Genomic DNA, 19,225 nt, shown 5'->3' on the forward strand with positions numbered 1-19,225 from the left:
CTTCCACCTCATATACGATAAATAGCCTCAACATATCCCTTTCAAGGAGTAGGAACAGAATTTAGCCAGCATTCCCCTGCTGCTCCATACATACCTCAAGGATCAGGGAGCACATATGCAACTTGGTCTCTCAGCTGTGACTTGCCTTAAGACTACAAGTGTAGCTTCCATTCAATTCTGTACATACCGATGGACATTAATACAGCCCAATATGTGAAACTGGATACTAATCATCTGGACACAGCCTGCTTTGTGTTTGTTAAACCTTTTAAAGATGAGGACTACCAGTTATTCCTGATTAAAGCTGGATATATTAACAGGCAGAGGCTATTCAACCTCTTCAATCACTTCTATCAACCAGCTCATCGTTGATCTGTAAACCTATCTCCAAGAAAGCACAAAGTAAATTTACTATCAAAGTACATATGTCACCATATACAACTGTGATTCATTTACTTGCAGGCATACTCAATAAATCTATAATATTAAGGCATCCGTTAGTCTTGCGAGACCATGGATCTGCACCTGGAAAGTCTTCACTCTCCAGGGCGCAGGCCTGGTCAAGGTTGCCCATGCTGCAAGTCTCCCCTCTCCATGACACCAATGTTGTCCAAGGGAAGGGCATTAGGACCCGTACAGCTTGGCACCGGTGTCATCGCAGAGCAATGTGTAATTAAGTGCCTTGCTCAAAGACACAACACGCTGCCTCGGCTGGGGCTCGAACTCACGACCTTCAGATCGCTAGTCGAATGCCTTAACCACTTGACCACGTGCCCACACAAATCTATAATAGAATAGTAACCATAATCATAAGAGACTGCACCAACTTGGATGTTCTACCAGTGCAAAAAAGACAACAGACTATGCAAATACAAAAAGAAAGAAATAATAAATAAATAGATAGATGGATAGAGAACATGAGATGAAGAGTCCTTGAAAGTGAGTCCATTGGTTGTGGGAACATTTAAATGATGGGGCAAGTGAAGTTGAGCAAAATTATCCCCTTTGGTTTAGGAGCCTGATGGCTGAGGGGTAGTAATTGTTCCTGAACCTGGTGGTGAGAGTCCTGAGCATCCTGTACCTCCTTCCTGATGGCAGCAGCAAGAAGAGAGCATGGCCTGATTAATGGGGGATGATGGAACAAAGGTTCATTTTATTGTGAAGGTATGTATGCAAAATACAACTCTGAGATTAGCCTTCTCCAGATAGCCATGAAATACAGGAAAACCATGGAGACGTTGAAAGAAAAGACATCAATGTCTCCCTCACCACATGAAAAAGAAAAAGAAACAAAAACTCACAAACCCTCAAATCCCCCACCCCTCCCTCACACAAAAACTAACATATCGCCCACCTGGAAAACAGCAGCTAGAACATTAAACCCCAAGCTCTCAACCTTCTCCCTCATAAAAACTAAGGTAACACCAAGGATAAAAAAAAACAGCGACAATAACACCAAAGGCCCCAAACCCCTCTCTTGCACACAAAAATTATCAGATCCCCCACATGGAAAAGCACCAAGAACAGACCCCAAATCCCCAACCCCTCTCTCGCACAAGAACTAACATATTGCCCACAAGGACTTAAACCCCCAAACTGCCAATTGGCGACAAGGAAACAAAGAAAATGGAAGGAGACCAGTATAAATTACAGTCCCCGTCCTCCTTCAGCATTAAGAGCGTCTGCTCAAACTCAGTCCTTCTGTGAAGAGTGATTACCAACCTGCAGCCTCCGAACCACTGGCTCACAGCCTCATCCACACTCGCCTTGTGGTTTCAATCTTCCTCGATGCTTTGATTAGTGAGACACTGAGTTGATCACGCTCGTGCTCACGGTCCCCTCCTGAAATTTTCTTAGGGACAGCAGAGCGCTAGATTACTCGATTGAACTCCAAACTGCAAGTCACCGTCTCCAACAGTTTCCAAAACACAATTAAGATAAAAATAAAAAGTAGAAGTCAAAGAAAGAGTGAAATGATTGACTATCTGGAAGATGTTATCCGAGGAATCATTGCTCACTGGCGCCATCTTGACCCGCTTCCATGCAACAATACTTCATGTAGATGGGCTCAGTGGTGGGGAGGGCTTTACCCACCACTTTTTGTAGGATTTCCCATCTAATGAAGTATTGTGTATAGCCCGCAGAACGCCGGTGTGTGGTGTCTGCTTCACTGGCACCATCCACACACCAACTAACTCAAAGTAATTCTACTTATTGTGGAATTTGGATATTTCTAGCATTTACTGGACATTCATATATGCTGTTGAACTGAAGAGGAGATTAAGAGCAGTGGTGAATTGCTGCCATATGCTACAATGGCTTGAATGATCCTATCCACAAACATGGGGGTCTGGATCCACAATGGAGAATACCCACTTTCCATTCAGTGAAGGGCATTAGTAAATTATGACAATCCTGCTTCATGCTGAACATTAGTAATTCAAAGCTTTATTCCAAATTTATATTTATGTCATGATACAGCACAGAGCAGGCTCTTCTGGTCCTTCAAGCCACTCCACCCCAACAAAACCAATTACCCCAAACCTAATCACGGGGCAAGTTCCACTGACCAATAACCTACCTCGCCGGCTGGTGGCATAGTGGCATTAGTGCCGGACTTCAGAACGAAGGCTCCCGAGTTCGAATCCAGCCGGCTCCCTTGCTCGCTTTCCATCCGTGCTGGGTTGAGCGTCGAGCTAGCAACTCGGCCTCGTAAAAATAAGAAAGCCTGCTAAAAAAAACGCCATCACGATGGCGTCCCGATTACTCCACTCGGAGTCAAGGGCTTCCTTCTTCTTCTTCAATAATCTACCTGGTATTTCTTTGGACTGTGAGAAGAAACCAGTGCACCACGCTTTCCACAGAGCAGTGATACAGAGGCTTCTTACAAGACGTTGCTGGAATTGAACTCTGGAACGCACTGAACTTCAACAGTGCCACACCAACCGCTACAATGTTTGCTAAATTTTATGCAGATTTAAAATTTCCACACAGCATTTGAACTTCTGCCACTAATAATTTATTTATTTATTTATTTTTAAAAAGACAGTCTTTACTCCCAAATAGTTTTCCTTCATTTACCTAAACAGTTCTTTACCTTGAAAGCTTCGGTCAGATTAAAGAGTCAAAGATTCCAGTGTTCATTAATATCAGGGAATGTATACAGTAAACAACTTGAAATTCTTACTCCTCACAGACATCCACATAACAAGAAACATCATAGAAAGAATGTTAGAAACAACTAAGCCCTGAAGAGCTCTTCCCCCCACCCCACTTCACTCTTCATACAAGCAAGCACTCTAGCCTCAAATTCTGGCCACTGTTAGACCATTGATATATAAACGTACACTTCTGAACTTTCTAAAAGCAGGGCAGTAAATATCTCAACAAATAAAGAACTGCGTTGGAAGCTATTCCAGATCAAAGTGTAATTTTCAGTGAGAGACAAAGGTCACGTTGGCACCGATTAAAGTAACCATGATGACTGGGCTGGGCAAGAAAGGGATGCAAGTGAACACGACACTTCAGTGCAAATTTAGATTCCACGTCCCTGGACCTTTCCAGAGATCATGGCTATATTCCTGCACTGGACGACAACCAGCTTCAACTGCTCCAACTGCAATCTGCTTGTCAGCTGCTTAATGCTAAAGTAACTGTACACATTCTTCCATCCCCACTCCTGCTGATCCCTGCTAGATCTGTTGATGCATTTGCTGCTATTATAAACAGACAATACTAGGGATACTCAGGCAGGCAGCATTTACGCACGTGTATATAGACAAAAGATTAATCTGATCTTAACTACCCCATGAGGTAATCTGGTCTGACCTTGTCATGGATATTTGGCTTGTTCACATCCTTCTGTTACCCAAATCTAATGTGTATTTGCCAGCCCCTCCTTTTCTAGTTCGAACGAGAGATATCAGACCAGCAGTGATAACTTTTTCTGGGACAGATGCCGCCTGACCAGCACGTTCCATTAGTATTTCAGCTTCTGCAGCAGCCGTCTGGTTTATGATGATAATTTCCATGTGCCTGCGCAGTGTTTCACAGATTTCCTCGCTCAGTTCCTCTCGCAGCAACTTTTCATCCTTAGTGATTTCAATTCCCACCCCCCCCTCTGAATTCACTCTCCTCCAGTCTCACCAAATTCTCAATAAAAATCCAGCTACTTGCCTTTGCCATCTCCTGTGGCCATTTTACTTATTTGGGCTCTATCACAGGGCCAACTTCCTTGTAACACGCTCCACTCTCAGTCCTCCTCCCATCATTTCCTTCTGAATCTGCCTCATGATGGATTCAGAGCCTTAGAGTGATACAGTATGGATAGAGGCCACGGGCCCATCCAGTAGTGTCCAAGGGTTCAATGTCCATTTAGGAATCGGATGGCAGAGGGGAAGAAGCTGTTCCTGAATCGCTGAGTGTGTGCCTTCAGGCTTCCGTACCTCCTACCTGATGGTAACAGTGAGAAAAGGGCATGTCCTGGGTGCTGAAGGTCCTTAATAATGGATGCTGCCTTTCTGAGACACCGCTCCCTGAAGATGTCCTGGGTATTTTATAGGCTAGTACCCAAGATGGAGCTGACTAGATTTATAGCCTTCTGCAGCTTCTTTCAGTCCTGTGCAGTAGCCCCTCCCTACCAGACAGTGATGCAGCCTGTCAGAATGCTCTCCAAGGTACATCTATAGAAGTTTTTGAGTGTATTTGTTGACATACTAAATCTCTTCAAACTCTTAATAAAGTATAGCTGCTGTCTTGCCTTCTTTATAACTGCATCAATATGTTGGGGCCAGGTTAGATCCTCAGAGACCTTGACACCCAGGAACTTGAAGCTGCTCACTCTGTCCACTTCTGATCCCTCTATGAGGATTGGTATGTGTTCCTTTGTCTTACCCTTCCTGAAGTCCACAATCAGCTCTTTCCTCTTACTGACGTTGAGTGCCAGGTTGTTGCTGTGGCACCATTCCACTATTTGGCATATCTCACTCCTGTACACCCTCTCGTCACAACCTGAGATTCTACCAACAATGGTTGTATCGTCAGCAAATTTATAGATGGTATTTGAGCTATGCCTAGCCACACAGTCATGGGTATATAGAGAGTCGAGCAGTGGGCTAAGCATACACCCCTGAGGTGGGCCAGTGTTGATCGTCAGCGAGGAGGATATGTTATCACTAATCCGCACAGATTGTGGTCTTCCAGTTAGGAAGTTGAGGATCTAATTGCAGAGGGAGGTACAGAGGCCCAGGTTCTGTAACTTCTCAATCAGGATTGTGGATCAATTACCTACACTCAGACCATATCCCACTAAGTCCCTTCCACCCATAAACCCTTTCAAATGCTTTTTAAATGATACTATTATAACAGGCCAACCACTTCCTCTGACAGCTCGTCCCATATACTCACTACCCTGTGTGCAAAACATTGCCCCTCAGGACCTCTTAAATCTTTCCCCTGTTAGCATCCACTTTGTCTAAGCTCTCATTTTCCTATGTTCCAATGAATAAACCCATGTTCCATTCCCTCTTCTCACTGTTAATGTCAGGAAGGAGGTACAGAAGCCTGAAGGCACACACTCAGTGATTCAGGAACAGCTTGTACCCCTCTGCTATTTGATTCCTAAATGGACATTGACCCATGAACACTAACTCACTATTATTATTTCTGTTTTGCACGGTTTTTAATTTAACTATTTAATATACATATATCCTTACTACAACTTACTTTTCTTCCTACAGCATGTATTGCATTGTACTGCTGTTGTTAAGTTAACAAATTTCACGACATGTGCCAATGATATTATACCAGATTCTGGCCAACCCTAGCCTACAACCCAGGCCGACTAGTCTTGGCAACAGCTCCGCACATTTTTTCTATACCTCCTTCAAGACTACCATCTCTATGATGAGTCAGAGTTGCAGAGTAACACAGTGTACTCGCATTCAATGCTCTGGTCCACATTAAGACCACTACTCTTTCACCCCACCAGTCCCCTATGCTCCAAATCCTGCTCCTTACTCACCCCTAACCTTAGGTCATTCAACAATTAGCTGCGGTGCACGACCCTCAGCTTCAGCATCCCCTCCCTAAACTTCACTGCTTCTCATCGCCCTTAAAAAAAAGTTGAAGATCTTAAACACAAAATAATCTGCAGATGCTGGGGTCAAAGCAACACTCACAACACCCTGGAGGAACTCAGCAGGTTGGGCAGCATCCGTGGAAAAGATCGGTCGACATTTCGGGCCGGAACCCTTCGTCAGGACGTTGAAGATCTATCTCTTCAACCAAGCTCTTGAGTACTTTCAGCTCAGCATTAATTTGATAACAACCTTTCTGTCAGTTTACTACACTGTCCTACTTCAACTGTAGAAGAGAACTGGAAGTTGTACATCTTGTTCACAAATATTGGTATAAAAATTGGCCTAAGGTAGAAGGAGATGAGTTATACAGCTCTCGTTACATGCACGTGCAGTTCAACTCTTTGAGTGATTATATAGAAAGTTTGAAGTTAATAACCCATCTCCTTCTACCTTAGGCCACGAACTTATCAACCACCCCTGCTGTGGACCACTTTCTGGAGGTCCAAGACGCTGACTTCTACAAAGAAGGGATCCGTATGCTCCACGACCGCTGGACTAAGTGTGTTAGTGTAGGAGGGGATTATGTTGAAAAATAAATGTGCTAGGTTTTCTAAAGTTGACTCCTTCTACCTTAGGCCACAAACTTATCAATCACTCCTCGTATGAGGTTATTCTTACCAACAGCCATTAGGCTCTATAACAAGTCAACCTATAGCCGGGAAAGTGGTGGCCCCTCCTGTTAGGCTGTTTGAGGTAACTTATTTTTCATTCTTTCTTACTTCTCTTCTAATATTTGTACATCTGTGCACTTGTAATGCTACTGTGACACCGTAATTTCCTCTGGGATCAATAAAGTATCTCTGTTGCAGTCACATCTCTGCTCACTGGTGGAATGATAAGAGTCTTCTGCCCACTACTGGCAATTTACTCAACTCAAAAGGATGATGAAAGTTAACCACGGAGAGTAAAGAACCATTAATTGACAGGAACAAGAGAAGATCTGCAGATGCTGGAAATCCAAGCAGCACACACAAAATGCTGGAGGAATCCAGCAGGTCAGGCAGCGTCTATGGAAAAAAGTACAGTCGACATTTCGGGCCGAGACGTTGACTGTATTGCGTCCCCCATCGATGCTGCCTGGCCTGCTGAGTTCCTGCAGCATTTTGTGTGTGTTAATTGACACGAGTTGATTGCCACGTTATAGCTTCACACATATTGTCTGATCAGTGGCCAAATTCCCTTGATTCTTCTTCCTGCCTGCAGCCCAAATGTCAAATAAAACACCTCCTCAATGGGCAGCTCAACTCTCCTTAAAAAGGAATCCCACTTTTTGATGAGAAAGATAGGCTCATAAGTGGTTATTCATTGAATTCTTCCGATTGATAATTGGTTGATTGATCGATTGCATCTGAACATGGAATACACAGCTCTGCCAATAAAAGGCAAATGGACACACGAGAGCACGGCGGTTGTGAAAGGAACCAAATGTTAGTTTGAAGAGTTGGCTACACATCCTGTTCTCATCATTTTCCCCCATGTTTCTTTTTCCATTTTGAATCATACCACATGGCTTAAATTAAGTGATGGAAACTATAAAACACCCCATGCCTGTACATTATATTTTTTAAGTTAATGGCAGCCTCCTGCTAAGAGTTTCAAAGGCAAAGACTTCTGAAATCCATTAAGCATTTCAACACATTTTTTTTAAGAATACATCTTATGATGCTCTGAACACATCATCAGCGTGGAGACCTGAGGTCAACAGGTTTGGGTTTTTGAACATCAGACGTCCTCAGCCAGGCGACCCAGCTGTGGCTGATCGAGCCACGGCTTGCGTTCGGGTAGCATGTGCTGCAGACCCCCATGGACTAGCTCACTTCATCCAGGGCCATCTTGAGGCTTTCTCTGCTGCCCGATGGCTCTCCGCCTCCTTGGACTAGTGATGCCTAATGCGCTGAGGGCTCCATGAGGAGACTGTGCAGTGAAGCCCCGGTAGCCCACGTCAACGGGCACGCACTTTGCCTTCTGTCCCTGCCTCCAACAGTCGCCGACCATTTCCTCGTGTCTGGCAAGTTTCCTCCATTGGGCCTCACTAATATTATTATGCAACACATTGGTAACATGTGTGTTATCAATATGTCTGTGCAGAGTATGAAGAATCCAGATTAAACTGCTGTAAGTACTTTCACTAAAGGTCACAATTCTTGGGTAGTCTGGTGAGTGCTGGAGAGGATCAATAGGCCCTCCATTTGGTTAATCATGCTACAGAACTGCATCTTTGGAACCATTGTTCTGCATTTCCAAACCCCGAAATCCACATTGTGTACAATGCAGGGCAGATGTTATTTAGTTGGTATATTAAGCACATCAATCCCACTCTTCACATAGAGGGGAGTCTCATATACTGTACGTACCGTCAAGTTTACAAACAGACAACGTGCCCACTGGACTCAATAAACAGGATTCAGTACAACTTGCATATTTTACCACTTAAGAAAGCAAAAATATTTCAATCTGAAACATCTACAAACCTAGATAGGAAGGACCGCCACAATGCCAACTTGCGAGAGAGGAGCTCAGCATGGTTCATCCCATCGTTTTGGCCTACTCGAGAGCAGCTGTGAAAAGGCAGAGCCCAGTCAAATGTCTGCCCGCAGTGGCAGATGGGCCCAAAGGACATTAGAACGTAAACAGAAGCAGAAAGCTTCTTGAATTCATTTACTGACATGGCATTCAAATATATCACGGCTGATTGTTTGTCGAAGCACATGCCTGCCCCGAAGGAGAATGAGCCTCCATGATGCCCTTGGGTAGAGAACTCCAAAGATTCATTATTCTTTCCTCTCCCTTCACTCCTAAAGGCTGATCCCTTCGTCTGAGATTGCACAGCACTTAGTTAAAGTGCAAGTACATCACACCCACTGGTTCACCCTAATCTCTACTCATTACAGCCTCAGAATTCAAGACATGTCAAACATTACTTTCATAGATCTATGTCAATTGCACCCAATGCTATTATTTTCTTTGTGCTTCAGAACTACACCGAGTGCTTTTCCCCAACATTGGCTAATAGTCTGTAGATCCCAGTTTGCCACCCTCCTTTCTTAAAAAGTGGGCTTACATTTGCTACCTTCCAATCTATGGGACCTCCTCTAACCATGATGGAAATTAGGAGGTTAGCATTCCAGCACATCCACTTTCTCCACAGCCAGCTCCTTCAAAACCTTGGGATGCAGATCAGGTTTCAAGGATTTTCTGTTTGTTTGTTGAAATGTCACACGGAGTAGGCTCTTTGAGCCACCCCACCCAGCAACCCCCAATTTAACCCTAGCATAATCACAGGACAATTTACAATGGCCAATTATCCTACCTATTAGTATATTTTTGGGAGGAAACCAGAGCACCCAGAGGAAACCGGGAAAATGTACAAACTCCTTACAGGCAGCAGAGGGAATCAAACCTGGGTCACTGGTACTGTAAAGCGTTGTGCTAACCACAATTTCATTTACTTCTCCAATATCCATCTGCTCCTTATTCACTTTGGATCTGCTGCCCTTCAAATTTTCTGGGATGTTTACTGTATCTTCATCCATGGAAGCAGGGAAATATTTGTTTCGTTTATCTGCCATTTAGATTATGAAGACACGTAATCCTCTTTTATTGTCATTTAGTAATGCATGCATTAAGAAATGATACATTATTTCCTCCGGTGTGATATCACAAAACACAGGACAGACCAAGACTGAAAAAACTGACAAAACCACATAATTATAACATATAGTTACAACAGTGCAACAATACCATAACTTGATGAAGAAGTCCATGAGCACAGTAAAAAGTTCAAAGTCTCTCAAATGTCCCACATCTCACGCAGACGGGAGAAAGAAGAACTCTCCCTGCCATGCCGACCACAATCCGTCTCTGAGTCATCTGAAAACTTCGAGCTCTGATCAGCTCTCCGACACCGAGAACTGAGCGCCATCTCTGTCCGAATGATTCGACCTCGGTCACCAACAGCAGGCAAAGCTGGGGATTTTGAGGCCAACCCGCCAAAAGATTCCCAACCACACAGTAACGACAGCAGGGAATGAGCGTTTCAGAAATTTCTCCAGATGTTCCTCTGTGCTTTCACGTCCATTCTCCAGCAAATCAGAATTGTCCACAGCCCCTATTTAACAGATACGATATCATTTTCACCGGAGGGCTGCGCACGCACGGTGCGCTGCCTCTCTCTTCCCACCTTTATTTTTTTCCTCAACACATCTTTCATGTCCAGTCTCTAACTTCAGCGTTAATTTGTGCTAATTGTTTTCTTTCCATTCATCAACAGAAGCTTGAAAAGTTTTTTTTTTGCCAGATTCTTCTATTTTTGTTACATTACTCTTGTATCCTACTTTCCCTTTCCTTGTCATTTTTGGCCCCACTGTTGAATTCTGAAATTCCCCTAATTGTGGCTTACTATTCTTTTTAAAACACATACAGCCCTTTTCCCTTGATCTAATGCCATCTTTAATTTTTCTTTGTGATCATAGCTAGGCCACTTTGCTTGGGTTTCTGTGATACAGAGGGACAAGTCTGTTGTAAAACATTACTAAATGCTAGCTGTTGGTTGTTTATCTTGTCCTAATCCCCTATGGCCAACTCACCTCTTACCTCTGAAGTTTAAATTTATGACCTGGTCTCACAAAAGAGCCAAGATTATTTTTAATCATTATCATATTATGAACATTTCCCCCTTCACCATAGAATTTATTGCCACAAATGTCTGTTGAGTCCAAGTCATTGGATATAGTTAAGGAGATGGTTAATAGATTTTTGATTCGTAAGTGTCAAAGGTTACAGAGTGAAGGTAGGAGAACGAGGTTGACAGGGATAATTAATTAGTGATGATGGAAGGATGGAGCAGACTTGATGGGCCAAATGGCTTATTCTGTTCCTATGACTTATATTGTCAATTGACTAATTTTCTTTCTTTGTTGTTCAAAACTCCTAAATAGCCTTTTCCCTCCCTGGATCCTCAATAAACTGACCTACAAAATCATTTCAGCTACACTCCACCAAGTCTTCCTCCGCATTATTAGTGTTGATTTGGCCTGCCCATTCTATATGTAGATTGAAGTACTCTATATAATAATTGTATTGCTCTTATCACATCTGTTATTAAAAGTTTGATATATACTTATGTCTTACTTTACCATCACTGCCGTTTTTTTGGACATTTTCTGTCCTATTGCTGCTTCTCAGCTCCAACCAAACTGATTCCATTTGACTGTTCAGACTATGATATTCCCTAATAATTTTCCCCCATTCTTTATTAAAGGAGCCATTTATTCTTTGCTTATCTCTTTTAAAACAAAACACTAACCTGGAATAGGTTATTCCCCACTTTGGTTACTTACAAACGTACTTCTAAAATGAGTATCAGATCATATCTATTCCTGCCCGAATGCACACACCACTTGCAGCAGACCAGACAAATGAAGAGCATTCAATGTGGTCTTTTACCATTTTTCCCAGGCTTAACTTTTATTAGAGAATCAGCCCTATGGTTATGTGCTCTGTCACTTCTTGCCAAACTCTTGACTTTCAATACCCTGGTTAGGGTGTATTCTGGAGTTCGGGTATACAGCAAACAATAAATTCAACAGTAGCCATTCTTCAGATTTGAATGTGGATTGCAGATGGAATTTAAAACACAGCTCAGGACAATGGGTTTCCTAGAGCTGCAGCTTGGGGTCAATCATAAATAAAGAAACACTCCACTTAGACCCCAGATGGTGTAAGATCTCCGAGATCTCCTTCCAAGTCATGTACCATCTTGACTTAAAATATATCACCAATCCCTTATTGCTGTAAATCTAATTTTTCCTCCAATTGAGAGTGCTTTCAAGATGAAGACTGCAGCAGTTCGGGGAGTAAGTGACAAGAACAACTTGGGGACTAGCAACAAACGCTGACCTTACTAACATTGTTCAGATGCCGCAAACGAACAAAAATTCAGACTCACCTAAATACGGGATGCCTGGTGTATTTCTCAAGCAGCTGATGTAAGCTCTTAGTTCCTTATAGTTATCTTCCTTGGACAAAAGAGTCTCCAGTTTTTCAAACGTAGCCCTATCTTTCCTGCTCAGCAACGGCAATCAGATATGGAAACAGACCTCGGGTAAAACCTCATCTTGTACATCTAGAAAACACTTGCACATTTTAATCACCAACAGCTGTATTGTTAAATAAATATCAACAGAAACACTTGGCTAAGGAGATTCAGCACCAATCAAAATTCTCCAATCCCAGAAGTCCCATAATCAATCCCAGCAGCCCTAGTGCTTTCCATTAATTACAAATTAATCCCGCTGCTAGCTATCCAAAAATCAGCACCGACAGGGAACTTTGCAAACACTCAAATAGTAGATGTTGGATATACACAGGTCAGACAACAATCTTTGAAGAGAAAAACAGTTGACGTTATGGGTTAATGACCTCATCATACTGGAGTCCTGCTGGAAAGGACAGAGATTGGTATCTCCAGAAATAATAGCAATGAATTGAATTTCAGTTGCTATTTCCCAGGGCTGATGAGGGGTCACTGATATAAAATAAATGTATTTTTTTTCCCTCACTACAACATACACTGAATGCAGAGTGCTCCCAGCATACTCCATTTTTGCCTTGCAGTTCCAGCAATGTCTACTACTGACTCCCTCCTCATCCTTGTTAGGTAGCACAGCACCCATCCTGGTACAATACCTGATGCAGAGGTTCATCTGAAACAATAAAGGGAAAAACAAAAGAACCAAGAACTTGCCATCCACGTTTTTGACAGCCTGAATATTGGCGAGCTCTGCAAAGCTGAGATGACTGCCATCAAGCCATGAAGATTATTGAGATCAATAAAGTTTCTGTAACATAAACAATCACATAATGCTTTTTTATATATATAACCTCCAGACAAGTAGCCAATGGCACAGTGGCAAAGTGATTTCTACGGATGTACCATGGAGAGTACAGTATTCTAGCTGGCTTCATCACTGTCTGGTATTGGTTGTGGGGGGTGCTATTGCACAGGATCAAAGAAAGCTGCAGAGAGCTGTAAGATTAGACAGATCCATCATGGGTAACAGCCTCCATAGTATCCACGGCAGCTTCAGGAAGCAGTGTCTCAGGAAGGCAGCGTCCAGTATTAAGGACCTCCACCACCCAGAACATGCCCTGTCCTCATTGTTCCCATTAGGGAGGAGATACAGAAGCCTGAAGGCACATACTCAATGATACAGGAACACACATGCGCACACACATGCAATAATTAAGTTTTTTCTCTCTCTGTTATCATGTCTGGCACTGTTTTGCTGCCGCAAAGCTAACAAATTCCATAACATTTGCTGGTGATATTAAACTTGATTCTGACATGGTCAAGAAGTTCATTTGTTCAGACCAAACATCAGAATGGGGAGGAAATGCGATCCAGTGACTTTGGCCGTGGGATGATTGTTGGTGACAGACAGAGTGGTTTGAGTACCTCAAATTGCTGACCTCCCGGGATTTTCACACACAGTCTCTAGAGTTTACAGAGAATGGTGTGAAGAACAAAACATCCAGTGAGTGGCAGTTCTGTGGGCAAAAACGCCTTGTTAGCGAGAGGTCAGGGGAGAAAGGCCAAGCTGACATGAAGACAACAGCAATTCAATTAACCACGCGCTAAGTTACAACAGTGTTGTGTAGAGGAGCATCTCTGAATGCACAACATGTCGAACCTCAAGATGGAAGGGCTGTGCAGAAGACCACAAACATACACTCAGTGAACGATTAAGGAGGTACCTAATAAAGTGGCCACTGAGCGAACTTCCCAATAAATGCATCTTCCTTATGACATGCTGTCCCACTGGCAGTGCCAATTTTCGATGCTGACATCTGCCTTCACTAAGAAATGTTTCCCAACATACTGGAAGTGATCAATATTTTTCCAGAGTCTCACCGTGAGCCTTTACTGTCAGATGTGACAGCAATGCCATCTGCTTTGGTTGGAGAGTTGACAATGTATTGAAGCAGTGGCTGCCAAGGTGCGAATCTATGAGATTATCGACCTAAACCTCTTCTCTGAGACTCACCTTAAAATCTGCCTATTAGAATCAGGTTCTATTATCACCAGAATGTGATGTGAAATTTGTTAACTTACCAGCAGCAGTTCAATGCAATACATAAGAAAATTTTTTAAAAAATCAATCACGGTATACATATATTAAATAGATTAAAAATTATGCAAAAACTGTATATTAAAAAAAAAGGTGAGGTAGTGTCCAAAGATTCAATGTCCAATTAGGAATCGGATGACAGAGGGGAAGAAGCTGTTCCTGAATCGCTGAGTGTGAGCCTTCAGGCTTCTGTACCTCCTGCCTGATGGTGACAGTGAGAAAAGGGCATGCCCTGGGTGCTGGAGGTCCTTAATAATGGATGCTGCCTTTCTGAGACACCGCTCCCTGAAGATGTCCTGGGTACTTTGTAGGCTAGTACCCAAGATGGAGATGACTAGATTTACAACCCTCTGCAGCTTCTTTCGGTCCAGTGCAGTATCCCCCACCACACCCCCCATACCAGACAGTGATGCAGCCTGTCAGAATGCTTTCCACAGTACATCTATAAAAGATTTTGAGTGTATTTGTTGATATGCCAAACTGCTAATGAAGTATAGCCTCTGACTTGTCTTCTTTATATCTGCAACTTTTTAACCAAGCATTTTATCATCTGTCATAAAATAGTCACATTTAATTAAACAATTAAAATCAGTTGCAAATTCCACATATTCCTCAATTTTACGTGGAACAGGCTCCCCAGATTACACATAAATGGACAAGTCACAAAGCCAATTGGGAGATTACCTACAACACCAGAACTGACTACTACTACAAAGCATAAACTTACATTTGCAATTTTGATAAAGTGGCTGAGAACGTCAACTCTTGTTTTAAGCATCTGTTTGGTGAGAATTTCTCTGACCACCCAGCAACTGTACTTGGAAAAAGAAAATCAATAATTTATGCTCATCCTTAATTTCTATATCATGTTCCAAGTACAGCAAATTTCTAGCCAAGGCCAGTACAAATAATTATTATTACTGAATCTCTTTCGCAACAAGCACAAAGCTTAGAACTACCTCCCAAAGGCCAAATTTCCGAACTGAAAAGGATTCCTTTAAGGTTTGCACACTCTTTCTCTAATCAACCAGTTAGATTTCGCTTTCAATTATAATCAAAATTTAGATCAAACAAAAGCAAGAAATGCATGGGCAACAGACTCCAGTGCATGGAAGTGGCCAGGCAAGATGTACAGGGTCAAGCTGGAGACGGTCGAGTTTAGGGTCATTTCTCTCACTGCAATTTAGGGAAGCACAATTGGGTGGTAATGTGGAGGAGGGTCGATATGACTGCGTCACGGCTTCTACTACGCGGGTCAGGCTCTGACTTCCTGCGGCGTCTCTCTGTAGCTGGCACGTTCTCTGTGACCAGGTGACTTTCCCGCGGGTGCTCCAGTTTCCAGCCACATCCTGAAGATGTGCTGAAGTAGGCTACTGTAAAATGCCCCTTAGTGTAGGTAGCTAGCGGAAAACTGGTTAACGGGCACGTGCAAGAGGACAAGTTGTAGGACTGATCTGACTGCTCTAGAGGCCAGCATAGAGGGATACATTGTTCCCCGAGTTCACGTCTAAAGAAATGCAAATAAAAATTTCAATTACGTCCTGGATGTACAACACCAGATAGATACAGATATTCGAACAACACACATCAAAGTTGCTGGTGAACGCAGCAGGCCAGGCAGCATCTCTGGGAAGAGGTACAGTCGACGTTTCAGGCAGAGACCCTTTGTCGGGACTCGTTTTTGAGTCCTGATGAAGGGTCTCGGCCTGAAACGTCGACTGTACCTCTTCCCAGAGATGCTGCCTGGCCTGCTGCGTTCACCAGCAACTTTGATGTGTTTTGCTTGAATTTCCAGCATCTGCAGAATTCCTGTTGTTTACAGATATTCTACCCTACCTTACTGAAACCAAGACGTTGTGTGTTATTTAACATTATCTGATTAAACCTTCTGGTAAAAGCTACAACATTCGGAGCCAAAGTGTACTTCCCCTTCTTGTTCCATGCACAACTGGACACTTCCTTAGGGAAAGAAAAGAATTTGATTTAAAACCCAATAGAAACAGAAGAATACCCAAGACTGGACAATTCGAATACGACTGTGGACTTAAATGCTTCATTCACCAAATATTATTGAGAACCTGGCCAAAATTAATCCCTCAATCAAGATGATCTGGCAGTTATTATACTGTTGTTTGCAAGATCTTACTATCTGTGAAATTCAACTCATTGTCGTAAGGCCTACAATTTTAAATGTGCTTTTAAAATTTTATTTCATAGTTGAAAGACAAACAGTATATTGGAAAATAATCAGCAGCATTAGAAGAGGGCTGAAGGATCATTAACCTGAAATGTTAACTGTTTCTCTTTCCACAGGGGCTGCCAAACATGCAAAGTGCTTCCAGCAATTTCTGCTTCTCCTCACAGCGTCAGGTGAAATGCATTGTGTGTTATGAAGCAATGCATCCTCCAACTCAGGTGAGAAATGTCATTGAAGTATTGACAATGAAATGGAAGAAAAAAAACAATTCAACAATCATATCCAAACCAAGAGAACAGCCTCCTGCATTTTTCAAATTTTAAACCATTATGATAAATTGGAACGATTAAAATAGACTGTCTGACCTAGAAAGTATTTCAATCCCTGCATTCAAACTCTGATTAAATATCACCAAGACTCTAAAATTCAGGATTAACATCCGAAAGGCTTTTGCTTTTTAAAATAAAAAGCAGTCTTAGAAAAAATAGCCTGGCCACAGAAAAAGACCAAAAAAAAAATTCAGACTAACACTCACAACACGCTGGAGGAACTCAGCAGGTCAGGCAGCATCCGTGGAAAAGCTAGGTCAATGTTTCGGGCCGGAATCCTTCGCCAGGACTGTAGGGGGAACCTCATGGTTCCGCCTCCTTCTACTACCCATTGTGTTTTCCCCTATTCTTTCTTCACTTTTCCTGCCTATCACCTCCCTGCCTCCCTTCCCCTACCCCTTTATCTTTCCCCTTACTGGTTTTTCATCTGGAACCTACCTGCCTTCTCCTTCCCACCTTCCCCCCACCTTCTTTATAGGGCCTCTGCCCCTTCCCCCTGCAGTCCTGACGAAGGGTTCCGGCCAGAAACGGCGACTGATCGTTTCCACGGATGCTACCCGACCTGCTGAGTTCCTCCAGTGTGTTGTGAGTGTTGCTTTGACCCCAGCATCTGCAGATTATTTTGTGTTTAAAAATTCAGACCAATTCCTCAGCTAGACATAAACTTTCCTGGGTCTTGATTTCTAATTCTAGAACCTGTTCTTTGACAAGAACAACATGAATTCAGTATAAAAGGCAATCGTATTATTTAAACCTGGATGATGTAGTTAATGGGATGAAGGAGAACATAAGAAAATAAATGCAACAGGAAGGTTATGATGCTATTTCCCCACAAAGTTCACCTAAAAAGGAATTCAAAGGGAAGATCGAACCAAATGAACAAACATTTTGTCCTGTTGAAGGGACTCAGCCCGAAACATTGACTTTTTATTTCCATCCATAGATGCTGCCTGACCTGCTGAGTTGTTCCAGCACGTTGCGCGTATTGCACTAGGTTTCCAGCATCTACCTCTTGTGTCAAGCATTTTGTCTATTAGCCCCTCAACTGGGGAAACATAAGGACCAGCCCTGCCTTGCTGGCAGAAAGCATCTCTGGTGCAAAGATCTGGCCACTTCAGTGCAATTACTGAGTGTGAACCCACAGCAGCCAACAGATACCATTAATAAAGCCTCTTAAAAAAAATAAAAAGCTTAGTGTGCTTCGGGAGTATTAGTAAAATATAGTGTCAGCCACAAGTGAGGACAGGTGACAAAAGCATGATTAAAGTAGAGTTTGTTCTATCACAGATTTAAGGAGTAAATTCCAGATGGCAGAGGCTGGGCACCCAGTTACAAGGGCGAACCTGCTGACTCACCCAAAAGGGTTTTCATCAATTGCAAAGCACAGTAGATCAGTACAGCTCCAACTGAATTCAAGTGGCACCAGTATCATGCAGTACAAAACACTGAACTGTATTAGCAAAACTGATTTGAATGAGCAAAGAGAGAAATCTCCAGAAGTTAGAGTCACACCTCATACAAGGGAAGATGGTTATCATGGGAGGACAGTCATCCCAGCCTCATATCACTGTAGGAGTGTCCAAAGTCCATCAATGCCCCTACTTTCATCAAATTGTCAGAAGCAGCGATGTTTGCTGAGGAGCTGGAAAGATTCCTTTACAGGTCCTCAGCAAACGAAAGCCCCCAAAGTCTGCAGGCAGTAAGACATGGACAACATCTAGGCACGGGCTGATAAAAGCCAAAGTAATATTTGTGCCACAAGAAGCTGGCAGTGAATAGCCATCTCCAACAAGAAACAAACCACCTACCCTTGATAATATCCTGGGGATGAGAGTCTGGAAACTGAACTGGGCCAATCAAGTCAAGTTTACTGTCATTTAACTATATCCATGTATGCAACAAAATGAGACACTGTTTTCCAGGCCAGGGTAGTACACAGAACACACAATAAATTAGGAAAATAAGAACTAAATCAACAAATGAATATGCACAAACTAAAGTGCATAAATTAAATATTGCAGGGTACTGTACAAATTATCTGGTAACAGTTCAAATATGTGGCATTAGAGCCAACTGGCCTGCAGGAAGAAGCTGTTTCCCATCCTGACCATGCATCGGAGTCTCCTGCCCAATGGTAGAAGGTCAAAGGGGTTGCTGGATGGATGGGTGGGATCCTTGATGACATTTAGGGCCCCGCGTACACAGCGCTCTTGATAAATATCCCCAATGCGTGGTAGGGAGACCCCCATGATCCTCTTGGCCGTTCTTATGGACCATTGTAGGAACTTCCGGTCCAAAGCTCTGCTGCTCCCATACCCGACAGAGATATCAGGACGCTGTCAATGGTGCTCCTATAAAATGCAGTTAAGATGAGGATTTGGGTGAGGGGGGAGCCTCGCTTGCCTTAATCCCCTCAGGAAGTGTAGGCGC

Source organism: Mobula hypostoma, chromosome 29 (assembly GCF_963921235.1).
Source record: "Mobula hypostoma chromosome 29, sMobHyp1.1, whole genome shotgun sequence".
Classification (NCBI taxonomy): Eukaryota; Metazoa; Chordata; class Chondrichthyes; order Myliobatiformes; family Myliobatidae; genus Mobula; species Mobula hypostoma.